This window comes from Ovis canadensis, chromosome 3, assembly GCF_042477335.2.
Source record: "Ovis canadensis isolate MfBH-ARS-UI-01 breed Bighorn chromosome 3, ARS-UI_OviCan_v2, whole genome shotgun sequence".
NCBI classification, from domain to species: Eukaryota; Metazoa; Chordata; class Mammalia; order Artiodactyla; family Bovidae; genus Ovis; species Ovis canadensis.
Genome location: NC_091247.1, coordinates 84,196,926 through 84,210,577, shown reverse-complemented (window position 1 = coordinate 84,210,577; position 13,652 = coordinate 84,196,926). Strand labels below are relative to the sequence as shown.

Here is a 13,652-nt window from a genome sequence, read left to right as displayed (position 1 = left end):
AACTTGAACCTTGACATCACACCAGCTCTTACTAGGAAGTGTCATTCTTGAATGTATTTGAACGATGACAAAATCCCTTGGTGTGGCTAGCTGTCTGTCCTTGAGGGGGTTGTGGGTCCTACTGGTGGTCTCTAGTTTCACTGCCCTCATCTTTGCAGCCAAAGGCCTGAATAAGCCTAGTCATATATTGAGAGGCCCTTTTTCACTAGCTCGTGGGACCAGATTGACTGTGGAGACCCGATGTCTAAAATCAACTCTGCCTAAGACACCCATAGCTAGGAGTGTGTCCTTTACTCTAGAGACTTGACTGAACTTGGAGTTTTTGGTCTATTTTCTTGGAGAGATACATTGGATATCAACACCGTATGGCAAGAAATACGAGTTCAAGACTTCTGTAGCTTTGTGACTTGAACTTCTGGCCTGTTTCAGATGGAGAGGATGCCTATAAAAGTCCTGTTAAACATCTCTACTATCTTTTGGGTTGGCCAAAAAGTTCATTCGAATTTTTCCATAAGATATAATGCGAAAACTCAAATGAACTTTTTGGCCAACCCAATAATACTTTCAAGCTGAGATAGCTATGGCCCATTCTGCCCTCACAGGACCAGTACTAGTTTCAGCCCATATTTGGGGGGCTAGGGACAGTGGTTTGTGATAATACTGAAAGGGACACTAGAAGGCAACTCACTCTCTGTGCATACATTTCAACCCTGTCTAAACAAATGAACCCCTGGGTGATATTTTTCACAAAGAACAGAATGCCTACCAGCTTAGGCCATTATGGATCTTGTTAGGATGGTTAACACGGCACAAGAAATATCTAATGCGACAGAAATATTTCTCAGCAAATGTGGCCACTGTCAAGATGAAAAACGGATCCACTAAGGAGTTCCAGCTCCATGCAAGTTTGATTATTAGCCAAATGAATCAGTTTAAAACTGAAACTCGATTGCTTAGCCTCTTTCTCTTTTAAGAATTCTCCTATGTGAACGGAGTGCTCCTAAATGATTGTGGGCTGACATAATTAGTCACATGTGGTTTTGCCCGAAGCTCGACTTTTGCAAAATCACTTCCAGTCAGAGTAAGAATCTTGAAATTCAGAGTGTCCTCTTACCCTTTATTGATTGTAGGATTAACAGAATTTCAGGCTCTTGCAATAGAGAGGCATATTGCCTGCAGACTTGAGGAGCTAAGAAATAAACCTCCAATAAGCAGAAATGATATTCAATAAGTGTAGATGCCTCCTGCTAGTTTCAATGCTTTAGTTAAACTGGGTAGTATGTGGGCACACCAGAATCCAAGACTGGCCCAAGGGCTCTGAAAATACTTTGTAAATATCAGCAGCTGTGTCTGAATTAGCCTCCTGGAGTGTGGAAAGCTGAGCCTTGGAGGAACTGTTTGGGCAGCAATAACCCTGTAATCATCAACAACAACAAAAATCAGTATTATGTCCCAGGAAAATGTTGAAATTTATATAAGAGGTTGATGTGTATCAAAGGCTGCCATGTGCGAGGAGTACAAATTCTCTTAAGATGGTGTTGTGATTAAACTATAAATTCAGATTCACTTACTGAGTGCCTATCTTTATGTATATGGGTCAATATACACATTCCACTTAATCTCCCAGCAACCTGGTAAAGTAGGTATTATTTTCTCCATTTTAAAGATGAAGAAACCAAGGCTTAGAGTTTAAGACTTGCTTATGAGATTTAAACTCTTTCCATCACTTTATTGTAATTACTTGACCTATTGTTCCCAGAGAGAAACATCTCTGTAGTTTGTCCAGCAAAAATCCATTCTGATAAAAATCTAAGCCCATCTGGAATTGCTTTAGGAACACTGTAATTGGGAAGTAACTTAAAATAACTCCCGAATGGATGGCCCTACTTCCTTTCTTCTTCCTAAAGAGTCTGGTTTTCTTTTCATCTTTGGGAAAATCCTCTCCTAGTGGTTTATATTAGCCCTGTTGGGAAGTGGGATTTTCTTTATGCCATGGCAAACATCAATTTCTCTGCATCGCAAATGTAATGGACTCTAGTCAGCTCTTCAGTAAAGACAACTCCCCTCCCCTGTGATTGCTTTCCTGGTCTCAGGATCACTTGAACGAACTTTTTTTTTGATCGTGGGGTTTGTGAGTTGACCTGCCAGCAAAATGGTGCTGACAGTTGAGAGGCCAGGAACCTCATCATGGCCTCGGTTTACACAATACAAAGTGATGGCAAGCGTTCAAGGTGCACCTCATCTGCTTTTCCTGGTCCCTTCACTCTGTTGTGATTTTCAATGAGATCCCAGGAAACAGGGCCCCACACTGACAGCAAAGAGGCTTCTATGATTTCCATGTGCTCAGGCATCTCACAGGTTCTTCTCCTAGAAACAAAGGCTAGCCTCAACTAACTTTCTCTTTGGCGATTTTGAGAAGATAAACGAGACTTTTTAAGAGAAGTGAGAATCTTATAGATAGTGAGATCAGTTTTGGACAATAGGATTGTCTCATTAGCAGAATTCAGATAGAGCATCTCATTCTCTGACTGCATGTGAACTCTTCTTTTAAAGGGTAGGCTGCCTAAGGTGAGTGCTGACAATCAGATTTATCTGTCCATTGGTGGTTTTGACAAAGGTCTGTATAGTCAGAGCTATGGTTTTCCAGTAGTCATGCATGGGGGTGAGAGCTGGACCATAAAGAAGGCTGAGCACTGAAGAATTGATGGTTTCGAATTGTGGTGCTGGAGAAGACTCTTGAGAGTCTCTTGGACTCCAGGGAGATCAAACCAGTCAATCCTAAAGGAAATCAACCCTGAATATTCACTGGAAGGACTAATGTGGAAGTTGAAGGTCCAGTACTTTGGCCACCTGATGCAAAGAGCTGACTCATTGGAAAAGACCCTGATGTTGGGAAAGATTGAAGGCAGGAGGAGAAGGGGACAACAGAGGATGAGATGGTTGGATGGCATCACTGACTGATGGACATGAGTTTGAGCAAGCTCTGGGAGTTGGTGATGGGTAGGGAAGCCTGGTGCGTTGCAGTCCATGGCATCGCAGAGAGTCGGGCAGCTTATGCATAGGCCCTGAGGCAAGAGCAAAGTATGAGGAAAACACTGTATGGATGGAGTGGCCTATGGGCATTAGATTCCAGGATGCACACGTGTGACAAGAGGTAAAGAAGACCAACCTTAGAAACAGAACCTATAGGTCCAAGTGTGAATCCTAACTTCTGTTTCCCTATCTCGTAAACAGGCTAACGAATATTCACTGAGCAAGGTTGCCATGAGGCTGGTGTGAACACAAAATGACTATTCATCAAGAGTGGGACCCTTCACTTCATTGCAGACTGCAGACTGTTGGCCCAAGAAAGTTGTGGTCTTTAGTTCACTTAATCCTGAAGCATCACGTCATTAAGAAGTCCAGAAGACTTTAGGTGATATATCTGGGGACAGGCATGGGCTAAGGACAAAGGCATTGGTTCCATAAATGTCAATTTAGAAAGAAGAATGAGACAGTGCTGTGTGGTGTAGCAAGTACCTAGGATTCTAAAATAGGCTCTGTGTGACCTTAGAGGAAATTCTTTCCCTCTCTGGTCTCTGCTGCTTATCTATTGAAAAAAAAAGTGAGGTTGGACTAGCTGATCAGTAAGCTCCTTTCCAGGTACACACCAGGATTCTGGTCTAAGATGTTTTCTCAGGACAGAGGGACAACACTTAGACAGATGTGCACAGGCAAGGCAGGAAAGAGACATGAGCTGGTGGGTTGTGTTGAAGCCTGTTGGTTCAGGCAAGTGGCGTTTCATTGCAGGAGTCAGAATGACAAGGTCTTTATCAAGAGAGCAGGCTGTGAACAGCAAGAATTAATGCTGCAAGTCACTTTCATGAGCTTCCTCTGCCTCTGTGTGTGTGTTGGAGGGGGGGTAATTCGTTATGTTTTCTTTTTTTCCACCTCTTCAGATTATGCTAAAATGTTTTCCCCCCACTGCGAACAGTGTACAACGGCTCTCGCCTGGAGATGAACGCCAGTCCCACCCCCCACCCCCCAGTCCCCAACGCCATGTGCATTGGTTTGGAAGCAACAACTAAAATTATATTCACATTGCAGCAGTGAATCCAACAAAAGAGCTTCTGGACCCAGTGATGGCACATTGTTTGCGGAGCCGAGCTGCTGCCTCTCCAGACAAAAGCTGCATTAGGGATGTGACTCCAGGCTTACAAATAAGAGTGCTGAATCACTCCCCAGCCCTTCTATACAGTGTTTTCCTCAAGATTTTGAAATAAGCAATTTAAGAGAAAAACAGTCCAACAAGTCAATATTCTTTTCAGAAATATTAGCTAAAGCATATCCAGGGGCAGAAAAATAATTGCTTCTTTCTCCCATCTTCTTCTTGTTCTTTCACCTCTCTGCAGCCAGCCTGCCTCTTTCTGAAACGAACAGTTGAAGTTACCTGATTCAACATTTTATTCTGCTACCACTGACATTTTGAAGTTGATTGATATCCGAGATTTGCTTTATCTACCTACCGATATGGCCCTAGAATATCTCCCTTAATATCTCCTATTTATGGGAGATATTCAAGTTTCTCTCTGGAACTTACTGTCATCTTTCTCCCTCATGCCCTCTGCTTTTCCTCTTTCTCAATTCAGACCCTGATAATGAGCCAAAAAACACTAAAATTCCACTATGGAAACAGACAGAAAATGCAATTTTAAATATGGATTTGCATATCCAATTTGCATACACGAAAATAAGTGTATTTTATGTGTACCATTGCATGCATATGTATATCTGCATGTTCTGTGGATGTGTATTTATTATATATGAATTAAAAATATGTCTGGAACTTTGAAACAAGGCATATGGGTATGTGTGAGGGTGCGTGTTTGTATTGATTTTTTTCTAGATCAGACATGGCAGTATGATATCAGGGAAAACAGGCTTTTAATCCAGTTACATGTAGATTGAAAAACATTGCTTCCCACCTAAATTCAATCACTCTTTATTCAATAAATATTTTCACTACCAAACACTGTCCTAGATACTAGAGAAATAGTAGTAAAAATGATGGATTTGTTGTTTAAAAAATATTTTAATTTAGATTCTTTCTAATTCTAAGAGGACTTGGGCAGATCTGTACTTGTTAATAAACTAAATTACTTTAAGGTAAAATAGGACCAAAAATATCTAAAGAAAGCAGAAACAAAGGACACTTTCTGACACAAGACTTGAGTGGGTATTGAATACTTGGACAAAAAAGTTAAGCTTTCTGATGGCAAAGCAAATATGAAAACATTGAATTAAAAATTATTTTGCTAAAAAAAAAAAAAACAAAACCCAAAACTTTTCTTTAAACTGAAGTAGGAATTTATCATGCTTTCTTTATAGGAAGTGATATCATTAATAATAACCAACTCTAAAGAAAGATAAAAATACTTTTCAAATATTATACTTTAAAGGTAAAAATTAAAATTATGATTAATTTATAATCCATGAGAGTAGTTTTGATAGGGGCTCTGTTAAAAGACTATTGAGAGTCCCTTGGACAGCAAGGAGATCAAACCAATCCATCCTAAAGGAAATCAACCCTGGGTGTTCATTGGAAAGACTGATGCTGAACCTGAAGATCCAATACTTTGGCCACCTGATGAGAAGAGCTGACTCATTGGAAAAGACCCTGATGCTGGGAAAGATTGAGGGCAGGAGGAGAAGAAGCTGACAGAGGATGAGATGGTTAGATGGCATCACTAACTCAATGGACACGAGTGTGAGAAAACTCAGGGAGATAGTGATGGATAGATAAACCTGGTGTGTTACAGTTCATGGAGTCACAAAGTGTTGGAGAGAACTTAGCAACTGAACAACTGATAAAAAGTTAAATAAGCTTTACTTTCCTGACATCTAATTCAAAGCAAGAAGAGCAGCTACTGAATTTAATGTGACCATTAGACAGCATGTCTTAAACATTACATATCTTAAATGAACTTTGGCCAAAATGGTGCAATTACTCAATTAATCTAACGTGTACTCTAAGGCAGATATTCCATTTGCTTAAAGCTATTTATTTTTTAAATTAATAAAAGTAAAGTAATTAGCCTTCAATAAAATAATTAATTTAAAAAATAAAATAAAAGCACCTCCATGAGGGGAGTAGCAACCTTAGGGGTAGGAGGCAGGTACATAACTGGGGCTCTAGGAAAGGGGTAGAGATTTCTAGAACAGCCAGGGTAGCTGGGGCACGTGCAATCTTCTATGCTCCTTTGCACCTGGCCAGAACTGTGCCTGATAGAGTTTAAATCCCTTGTCAGGCAGAGATCTTAGCATGGTGATGAAGCAAAGGTCACTTTCAGACACCTCTAGTCTCCTCTGTGCAGGCAAATTCCTATAGTTAGGTCAGAGCCTGTTAAGGAGAGCTGACCACAGCATCTCTCTCAATGCACAGGTGCAAAACATCTCTTTCAAATACCAGGAGCTTTTGATACAAGCACAGAGGTAAATCAAGGCACCAGCAGGAGCAGCATCACCTGGGAATTGTTAGAAATCCATAATCTCAGACCTCCCCCAGTGCTTTTGAGAATATACATCTTAAAAAGATCCCTGGGAGAGTCATGTACAAATTAAAGTTTGGGAAGCATTGTTCTTATAAATGTTGGGCTATTTCTGATCTAACTTCTCTCAGGTCAGCAGAAACCTTCTACCAACAGTAATTTCACTGCCATGTTTACAAATTGAAGATTAGAAGGCTGGTGGATTCTGCAGTGATCAGAATTCATCTTTCCAACTGTGTCCCCTGATTGACAGGTAGCAAGGTGGTCACTAAGTGGGCTCCGGGTCTTACAGTCTCTCTTTAGTAAGAGCAACTCTTAAAATATTCATGTTTTAGATTTGCTTTATGTTTTTGTGTAAGAAGTGTTCCCATCTTAAACAAAAAGGTGGAAAGACTTATGATTTATGGTATTTTATTAGTAAATGCCATTGGGGCACCCAAAAAACCCTCTTTTTCTAATTATACATTGTTTTTATTATTTTCACTGAAACAGTAGATAGGATAGCATTATTCAAGCAGAGAGTAAGCCAAAATTTCATACAGTTTTTTTTTTTGACCAACTTCTTTCAAGGCAGCTGTACCTACTATTTCTCATGAAACTTCATCTTTTTTTCATGAACCTCAGTCAGTTTCTATGTTTAGATAAAGGACTCTTTATAGTCACACAAGAAATAGGACAAAAAGAAAATTCCCAATCCCTAATGGCCTCTCCCCTTTTTTGTCTGATTGCCTCACAGTCAAACTAATGCTGTGTCAAATCTGACCTAGCAGTGTTTTTTTGTTTCTTCAACTGCTTAAATGGGATTTTCATATGACCCACAGGTTATACATTAAGTAATGAGAGTGTCTCTACAGTAATGATGTTCAATAATAGAGGAGATGTTAAAAGATTCTTGCTCAGACCAGATGGCACGGCAACCCTTGAAACTCATTTGAGGTACCATTTTTATTATTTAGGACTTAAAGAGTGGATCAGTCTTTGGGTTGACAGAATTGTTAAGTGAATTATTGTTCAGGGGCACCACTGAGGTGACAGTGTTTGCCATTAAATAATTCAACTTATCTGAGCGCACTTATTATTCTATGTAACACATGGTAAGGACTGAGGGCATAAGCATCACCCAAACTGAGCCAGTCTCCATGCTGGGTTGGTAGGCTCAGGAGACGCCGTCCCCTCCGCCTCTTCATTTAACTGACATCGGGTCTCTGATTATAATCTTGAGCCACCTGGGAAGCCTTAGTACTGAATACTTAAGATGATCAGGTAAAACAGAGGGAAGTATGTTGACTTTATTCAAAGAAAGTTATACCAATTAGTAGGCAGAAGGCTACAGGTGCACCCAGGGAAACAAACACCTCCCTCTTTCCTTGACGGAACTGACTGGTACCTTCCTTAACGACATACGAGCTTAAGGAGATTTAACACATATTAAGAAAAAAACTTCCATATTTCAATCTTCTGCTCAATTATCCAAAAGAATAAAGATATAAGCCATCGAATGTGCCAGTGTCTGTGTGCTTGTGTTTTGTATGTCTGTATGTACACACGTTTATATGTGTCTGTGTGTTCATGTATTTGTACACACACATACAGGTCTGTGTGCATCTGTGTAAGTATGTATATGGGCGTTCTATGTGTGTGTGCACAGGTGAGTGTGTACTCAGTTCTCAGGCATAGGGAGTGTGTGCACTTCCACAAAGAAGAAAATCTCAGGCTGACGTGTACCCCAGGACTGACATTTACCAGCTCTGAGTTCTTGTGCAAGTTACATCGTTTTTCTGAATCTCAGTTTCCTTATCTATCAAATGGCATGTGTAACATAAAATGAAAAGATCAACTGTGTTTTTAGTCACATAGCCTTTTTAGTAATTAAATGGAATTGACTGCCTTTCCACAAATTGTTTTAATTTATTTTTTAACTGAAGGATAACTGCTTTACAGAATTTTGTTTTCTGTCAAACCTCAACACGAAACAGCCATAGGTATATATATATCCCCTCCCTCTTGAATCTTCCCCCCATGTCCCTCCCCATTGCACCCCTCTAGGCTGACACAGGGGAGAAGGCAATGGCACCCCACTCTAGTACTCTTGCCTGGAAAATCCCATGGACGGAGGAGTCTGGTAGGCTGTAGTCCATGGGGTCGCTAAGAGTTGGACACGACTGAACGACTTCACTTTCACTTTTCACTTTCCTGCACTGGAGAAGGAAATGGCAACCCACTCCAGTGTTCTTGCCTGGAGAATCCCAGGGGCGGGGGAGCCTGGTGGGCTGCCGTCTATGGGGTCACACAGAGTCGGACACGACCGAAGTGACTTAGCAGCAGCAGTAGGTTGACACAGAGCCCCTGTTTGAGTTTCCTGAGCCATAGAGCAAATTCCCATTGGCTATCTCTATTACAAATGGTAATGTAGGTTTCCACGTTACTTGTTCCATACATCTCACCCTCTCCTCCCCCTCCCCTTGTCCGTAAGTCTATTCTCTGTGTCTGTTTCTCCACTGCTCCCTGTAAATAAATTCTTCAGCACCATTTTTCTAGATTCTGTATATACGCATTAGAATACAACATTATATTTCCCCTTCTGACTTCACTGTGTATAAGAGGTTCTGGGTTCATCTGCCTGTCTATGGCTGAGTGATATTCCATTGTGCATATGCGCCACTTCTCCATCCATTCATCTGCTGATGGACATCTAGGCTGCTGCATCTAGTGCTGCAATGAACAATGAGATACACGTGTCTTTTTCAATTTTGGTTTCCTCAGGGTATACGCCTAGGAGTGGGATTGCTGGGTCTTACAGTGGTTTTATTCCTAGTTTTTTAAGGAATCTCCATACTGTCTTCCATAGTGGCTATATTGATTTACATTCCCACCAACAGTGCAAGAGTGTTCCCTTTTCTCCACACCCTCTCCAGCATTTATTGTTTGTAGGCTTTTTGATGATGGCCATTCTGACTGGTATGAGGTGATATCTCATTGTAGTTTTGATTTGCCTTTCTCTAATAAGGAGCCTTGTTGAGCATCTTTTCATGTGTTTGTTAACCATTTATATGTCTTCTTTGGAAAAATGTCTGTTTAGGCCTTTCCTCCACTTTTTGATTGGGTTATTTGTTTTTCTGGTATTGAGTCATATGAACTGCTTGTATATTTTGGAAATTAATCTTTGGTCAGCTGTTTCATTTGCTATTATTTTCTCTCATTCTGAGGGATGTCTTTTCACCTTGCTTATAGTTTCCTTTGCTGTGCAAAAGCTTTTAAGTTTAATCAGGTCCCACTTGTTTACTTTTGTTTTTATTTCTGTTACTCTAGGAGGTGAGTCATAGAGGATCTTGGTTTGATTTATGTCATCGAGTGTTCTGCCTATGTTTTTTTCTTCTAAGAGTTTTATCATAGAATATTCAAGATTATTTGCCTCCCAAATAACCAACTGTGGTACCCCAATGCAAAAGTTGGTTCTGGTGAAAATACATGTTGCCTTGATTAGTCCTTATAGCAACTCATGAGTGAGGAGCTGTTTTCTCCACTTTCCACATAAGGGGACTGAAATTTAGAGGGGATGTAATCTGCCTAGAGAGTTTCCCAGGTGGCTCAGTGGTGAAAAAAAAAAATCCACCTGCCAATGCAGGAGACACTGGTTTGATCCCTGGGTTGGGAAGATTTCCTGGAGAAGGAAATGGCAACCCACTCCAATATTCTTACATGGGTAATCCCATGGACAGAGGAGCCTGGGAGGCTACAGTCCATGGGGTTGCAAAAGAGACATGACTGAGAGACTAAACAACAACAATCTTCTTGGAGTCATCCGGGAAGCTGTTGGAGGTCTGGGACACAAACATGCATCTGACTCCAAAGCCAGGTTTGTCACCCCTCTGCCCTTCACCTCACTATAGCTCAGGCTGCTGGGAAGAACAGCAGTGTGCTGGCTATGGAATTGGCACTGGCATTCTGCTTCTCTTTACCCAGATAACCTTTGCCTTCTTCCTGACACATTTCTCCCTTGTAGTCCAGCTGGTCCATGATTTCTTAAAGCCAACCCTTCATTCCTGTCTTGGTAGAGACACTAGGAAGAAGGTGGCATTGGGGGAAATTCAAACTGGGCACACAGTGAATTCTGGCTTCCCTTAGAAATACATCTGCTGGCAGAGCTCATACCACCTAATGATACTCAACTTGTCTTGCAAATTTTTACAGGCACCTCAGTGCTGCAGGCCACCACTCCTGGTAGTCTATCCAGGGAAAGACAGGAGAACTTCAGGGACATGACTGTATAATCCCCTTCTAATCCCTGGAATCAAATGAGTCCTTTAACTCTTCAAATATTGAACTAAAAGAACTTGGTTTACAGAAACATTATGGTCCTAGGAGGTCTAGGGACAGAGCTATGAAACTCAGTGATGGTAGAGGAACCAAAAGACTGCCAGGGATTACCCTGAAATTAGTTTAAATATAATCAGTGGGAAACAGAAGCAAAATCCAATTTATGAAATTATTATTTTTGTTTAGGAAGATAGATCGTTTCAATTTTGCACAGAAAATTGCATGGGACAAAACCTCTCAGTAGAGCTGTTTAAAAGCAATTTAACATTTTTAATAAGGCAACTCTTTCTAATTCTCAACTATTTAGCCATGAAATCTTAAAATCCAACAAAATTCTGTTGTCAAGAAATGTTGCTTTACCAATTTTATTGTCTATTTAACAACCCAAGAATATTAACATTCTTTAGAGACCTAAATTTAATCACAATGACAACTATTGAGCTTCCTAACTGCCCTTCATGTAATTTAATGCCTATAAACTATCAGTTTGCTTTTCTGATATTTTGTCTCAAAATTGTAAAGAAGGTCAATGTACCCAGCAGCCTGCAAATTTCTAAGCAATTTTTGTCTTGTTCCCAAGCATACATTTAGAAACTTAAACACAACACATTGCATGACAAATAAGAATCCTTGAGGAGTTTTGCATTTCATTCATCAACAGTTCTTTAAAGGATGTGAGGGGACTTAGTCCCATCATCTAAGTGCTGACAAAAAGAGTATCAGCAGTGGTGACAAAGCCAAGGGAAGTCATGAGCCGGAGGGGAGGAGCAGCTTTCCTTGCTTTGACATTTCTCTCTCAAGAGCTGTGGACAGCACACTGGACTAGAATTTGGTAGATCAGGGCTCTGGGCTACTTTCCAAAACCAAGTTGCCTTGCAGAGGCTCAGATTTTTCCTCCCAAAGGTCAGGATAGTCATAATACTGACCTCATGAGATTTCAAGAGGATTTAATTCAACATAAGAAAGGGCTGTCAAACCAAAATCTTCCCCTTTAAAGTAAGAAAGTCTTAGCATCTTTAGAGTTGTTTCTCTGTATACCTATTCTGATCAGGAGCAAAAATACAACTTTGCAGCATATGGCTGTTTAAAACCACTGTTTTCCATTACCATAGATTGGCCATAAAATGTTTACCTTGGTCCCTGAAAGTTACAAAAATGTGCCGATAAATCAACACAAAGCCACCCCACTGCTAGAAAAGCAAACTGAGCAGTGACTGTGTCTTCTTGGCCACTGTCCAATGCAGCCCCTTAGGCAAGCTTCTTATCCCCCTCCACAGCTTTGTTGTTCTGATGATAAGCTCATCATTGTACATACACTTTGACTTCTTGCTTATTTTACTCATCTGCTGTCTCCTGCATGAGAAGGTAAGCTTCATGCAGGCAGGAATATTTGTCTGTTTTATTCACTGTCATAGCCTTTGCACCAAGAACGATGATTGACATATAGAAAAATGAATGAATGAATGAATGAGGCCAGGTCATGATCATCATTTAAATGCTCACACATCTGCAGCCAAAGGAAATGTGGAAACCATTGGAAATGATCCATTAAGGCTTATGCTGCTTTTAATGTTTCAATTCTGATATGTCAAAGCCCATAAAATAATTTGCTTATTTTAAAATATCTTCTACCACTGGCCTTGTCAACAGTGTCTTATACAAGTTATCTTTGTCCTTTTAGTTTGCATTCTCTCTGAGAAGGAGTATAACTCCCATGCCTCAGATATTAATCTTAGATTTACAGAAAAAATACAAGCCATAATGAGGGAATTCTAGACAGTGAATGTTTATGTCCCTCCCAAATTCATATGTTGAAGCCTAATTCCTGATATAATGGTATATGGAAGTGTGGCCTTTGGAAAATGATAAAATCATCAGGTTAAAGTCCTCATTGACAGGATTAATGCCCTTGGAACTTGAGATGAATATACATACACTACTATATATAAGATAACCAACAAGGACCTACTGCATAGCACAGAGAACTCTATTCAAAATTCTGACTACCTATATGAGAAAATAATCTGAAAGAGAATGAATATATGTATGTGTATCACTGAATCATTTTACTGTATACCAGAGACTAATACAACACTGCAAATCAACTATAATGCAGTGCATTTTTTAAAAAGAGAGACCCTGAAGCACTCCCTCATCTCTTCTCCTATGTGAGGACAGAGTGAGAAATCAGCTGTCCATGAACCAGGATGCAGGCTCTCACCAGGCACCAAATCTACCTGGCCCTCACACTGGACTTCCAGCCTCTAGAACTGCCAGAAGTAAGTTTCTGTAGTTTACAAGTCCACCCAGTCTCTGGTATTTTGTGACAGCAGTCCCAAAAGAGGAACACAGGGAGTCCCTCACCTCCATTAGAATTTATGTGTAAATTTCAAATTTACTCCCCCTAAGCAATTACTCATCATTTACTGTTCATAAATTTCCACTGTGGACTCCACTGCAAGAAACCAAAATGTGGTTATAAACAGTACTACTAATAAACAGGCACAAACATTCCTTTACCATCCTTTGTTCCCACAGTATTTGGGAGATCTGTCAAATTATTCTCTGGCAGATTGGAAAGAGGGGGTTGTGTTAGGAGTCATGATCCAACCGTTAGTGATGCTGTTCCCATATTTTACAGTCTGGGAATCACTACCTAGAAAATTCTAGTTTTGTTCATTGATTGCAACAGTAGAGGATGAGCCTGCAGGGATCTTTAAAGAGAAAGAACCAGTGGAAATGCAGCAGCAGAACTTGATGGTGGTGCTTTCCCGAATCTCTGAAAGGGGCTTTCCTCCACCTTTATAC

General features: G+C 40.4%; 1 protein-coding gene across 5 annotated transcripts in view; it reads right to left on the bottom strand.

Annotated features, from left to right (window-relative positions):
• SLC8A1 (solute carrier family 8 member A1) overlaps positions 1 to 13,652 on the bottom strand; it is a 379,296-nt gene that overhangs the window by 59,121 nt on the left and 306,523 nt on the right. The window lies entirely within an intron of this gene.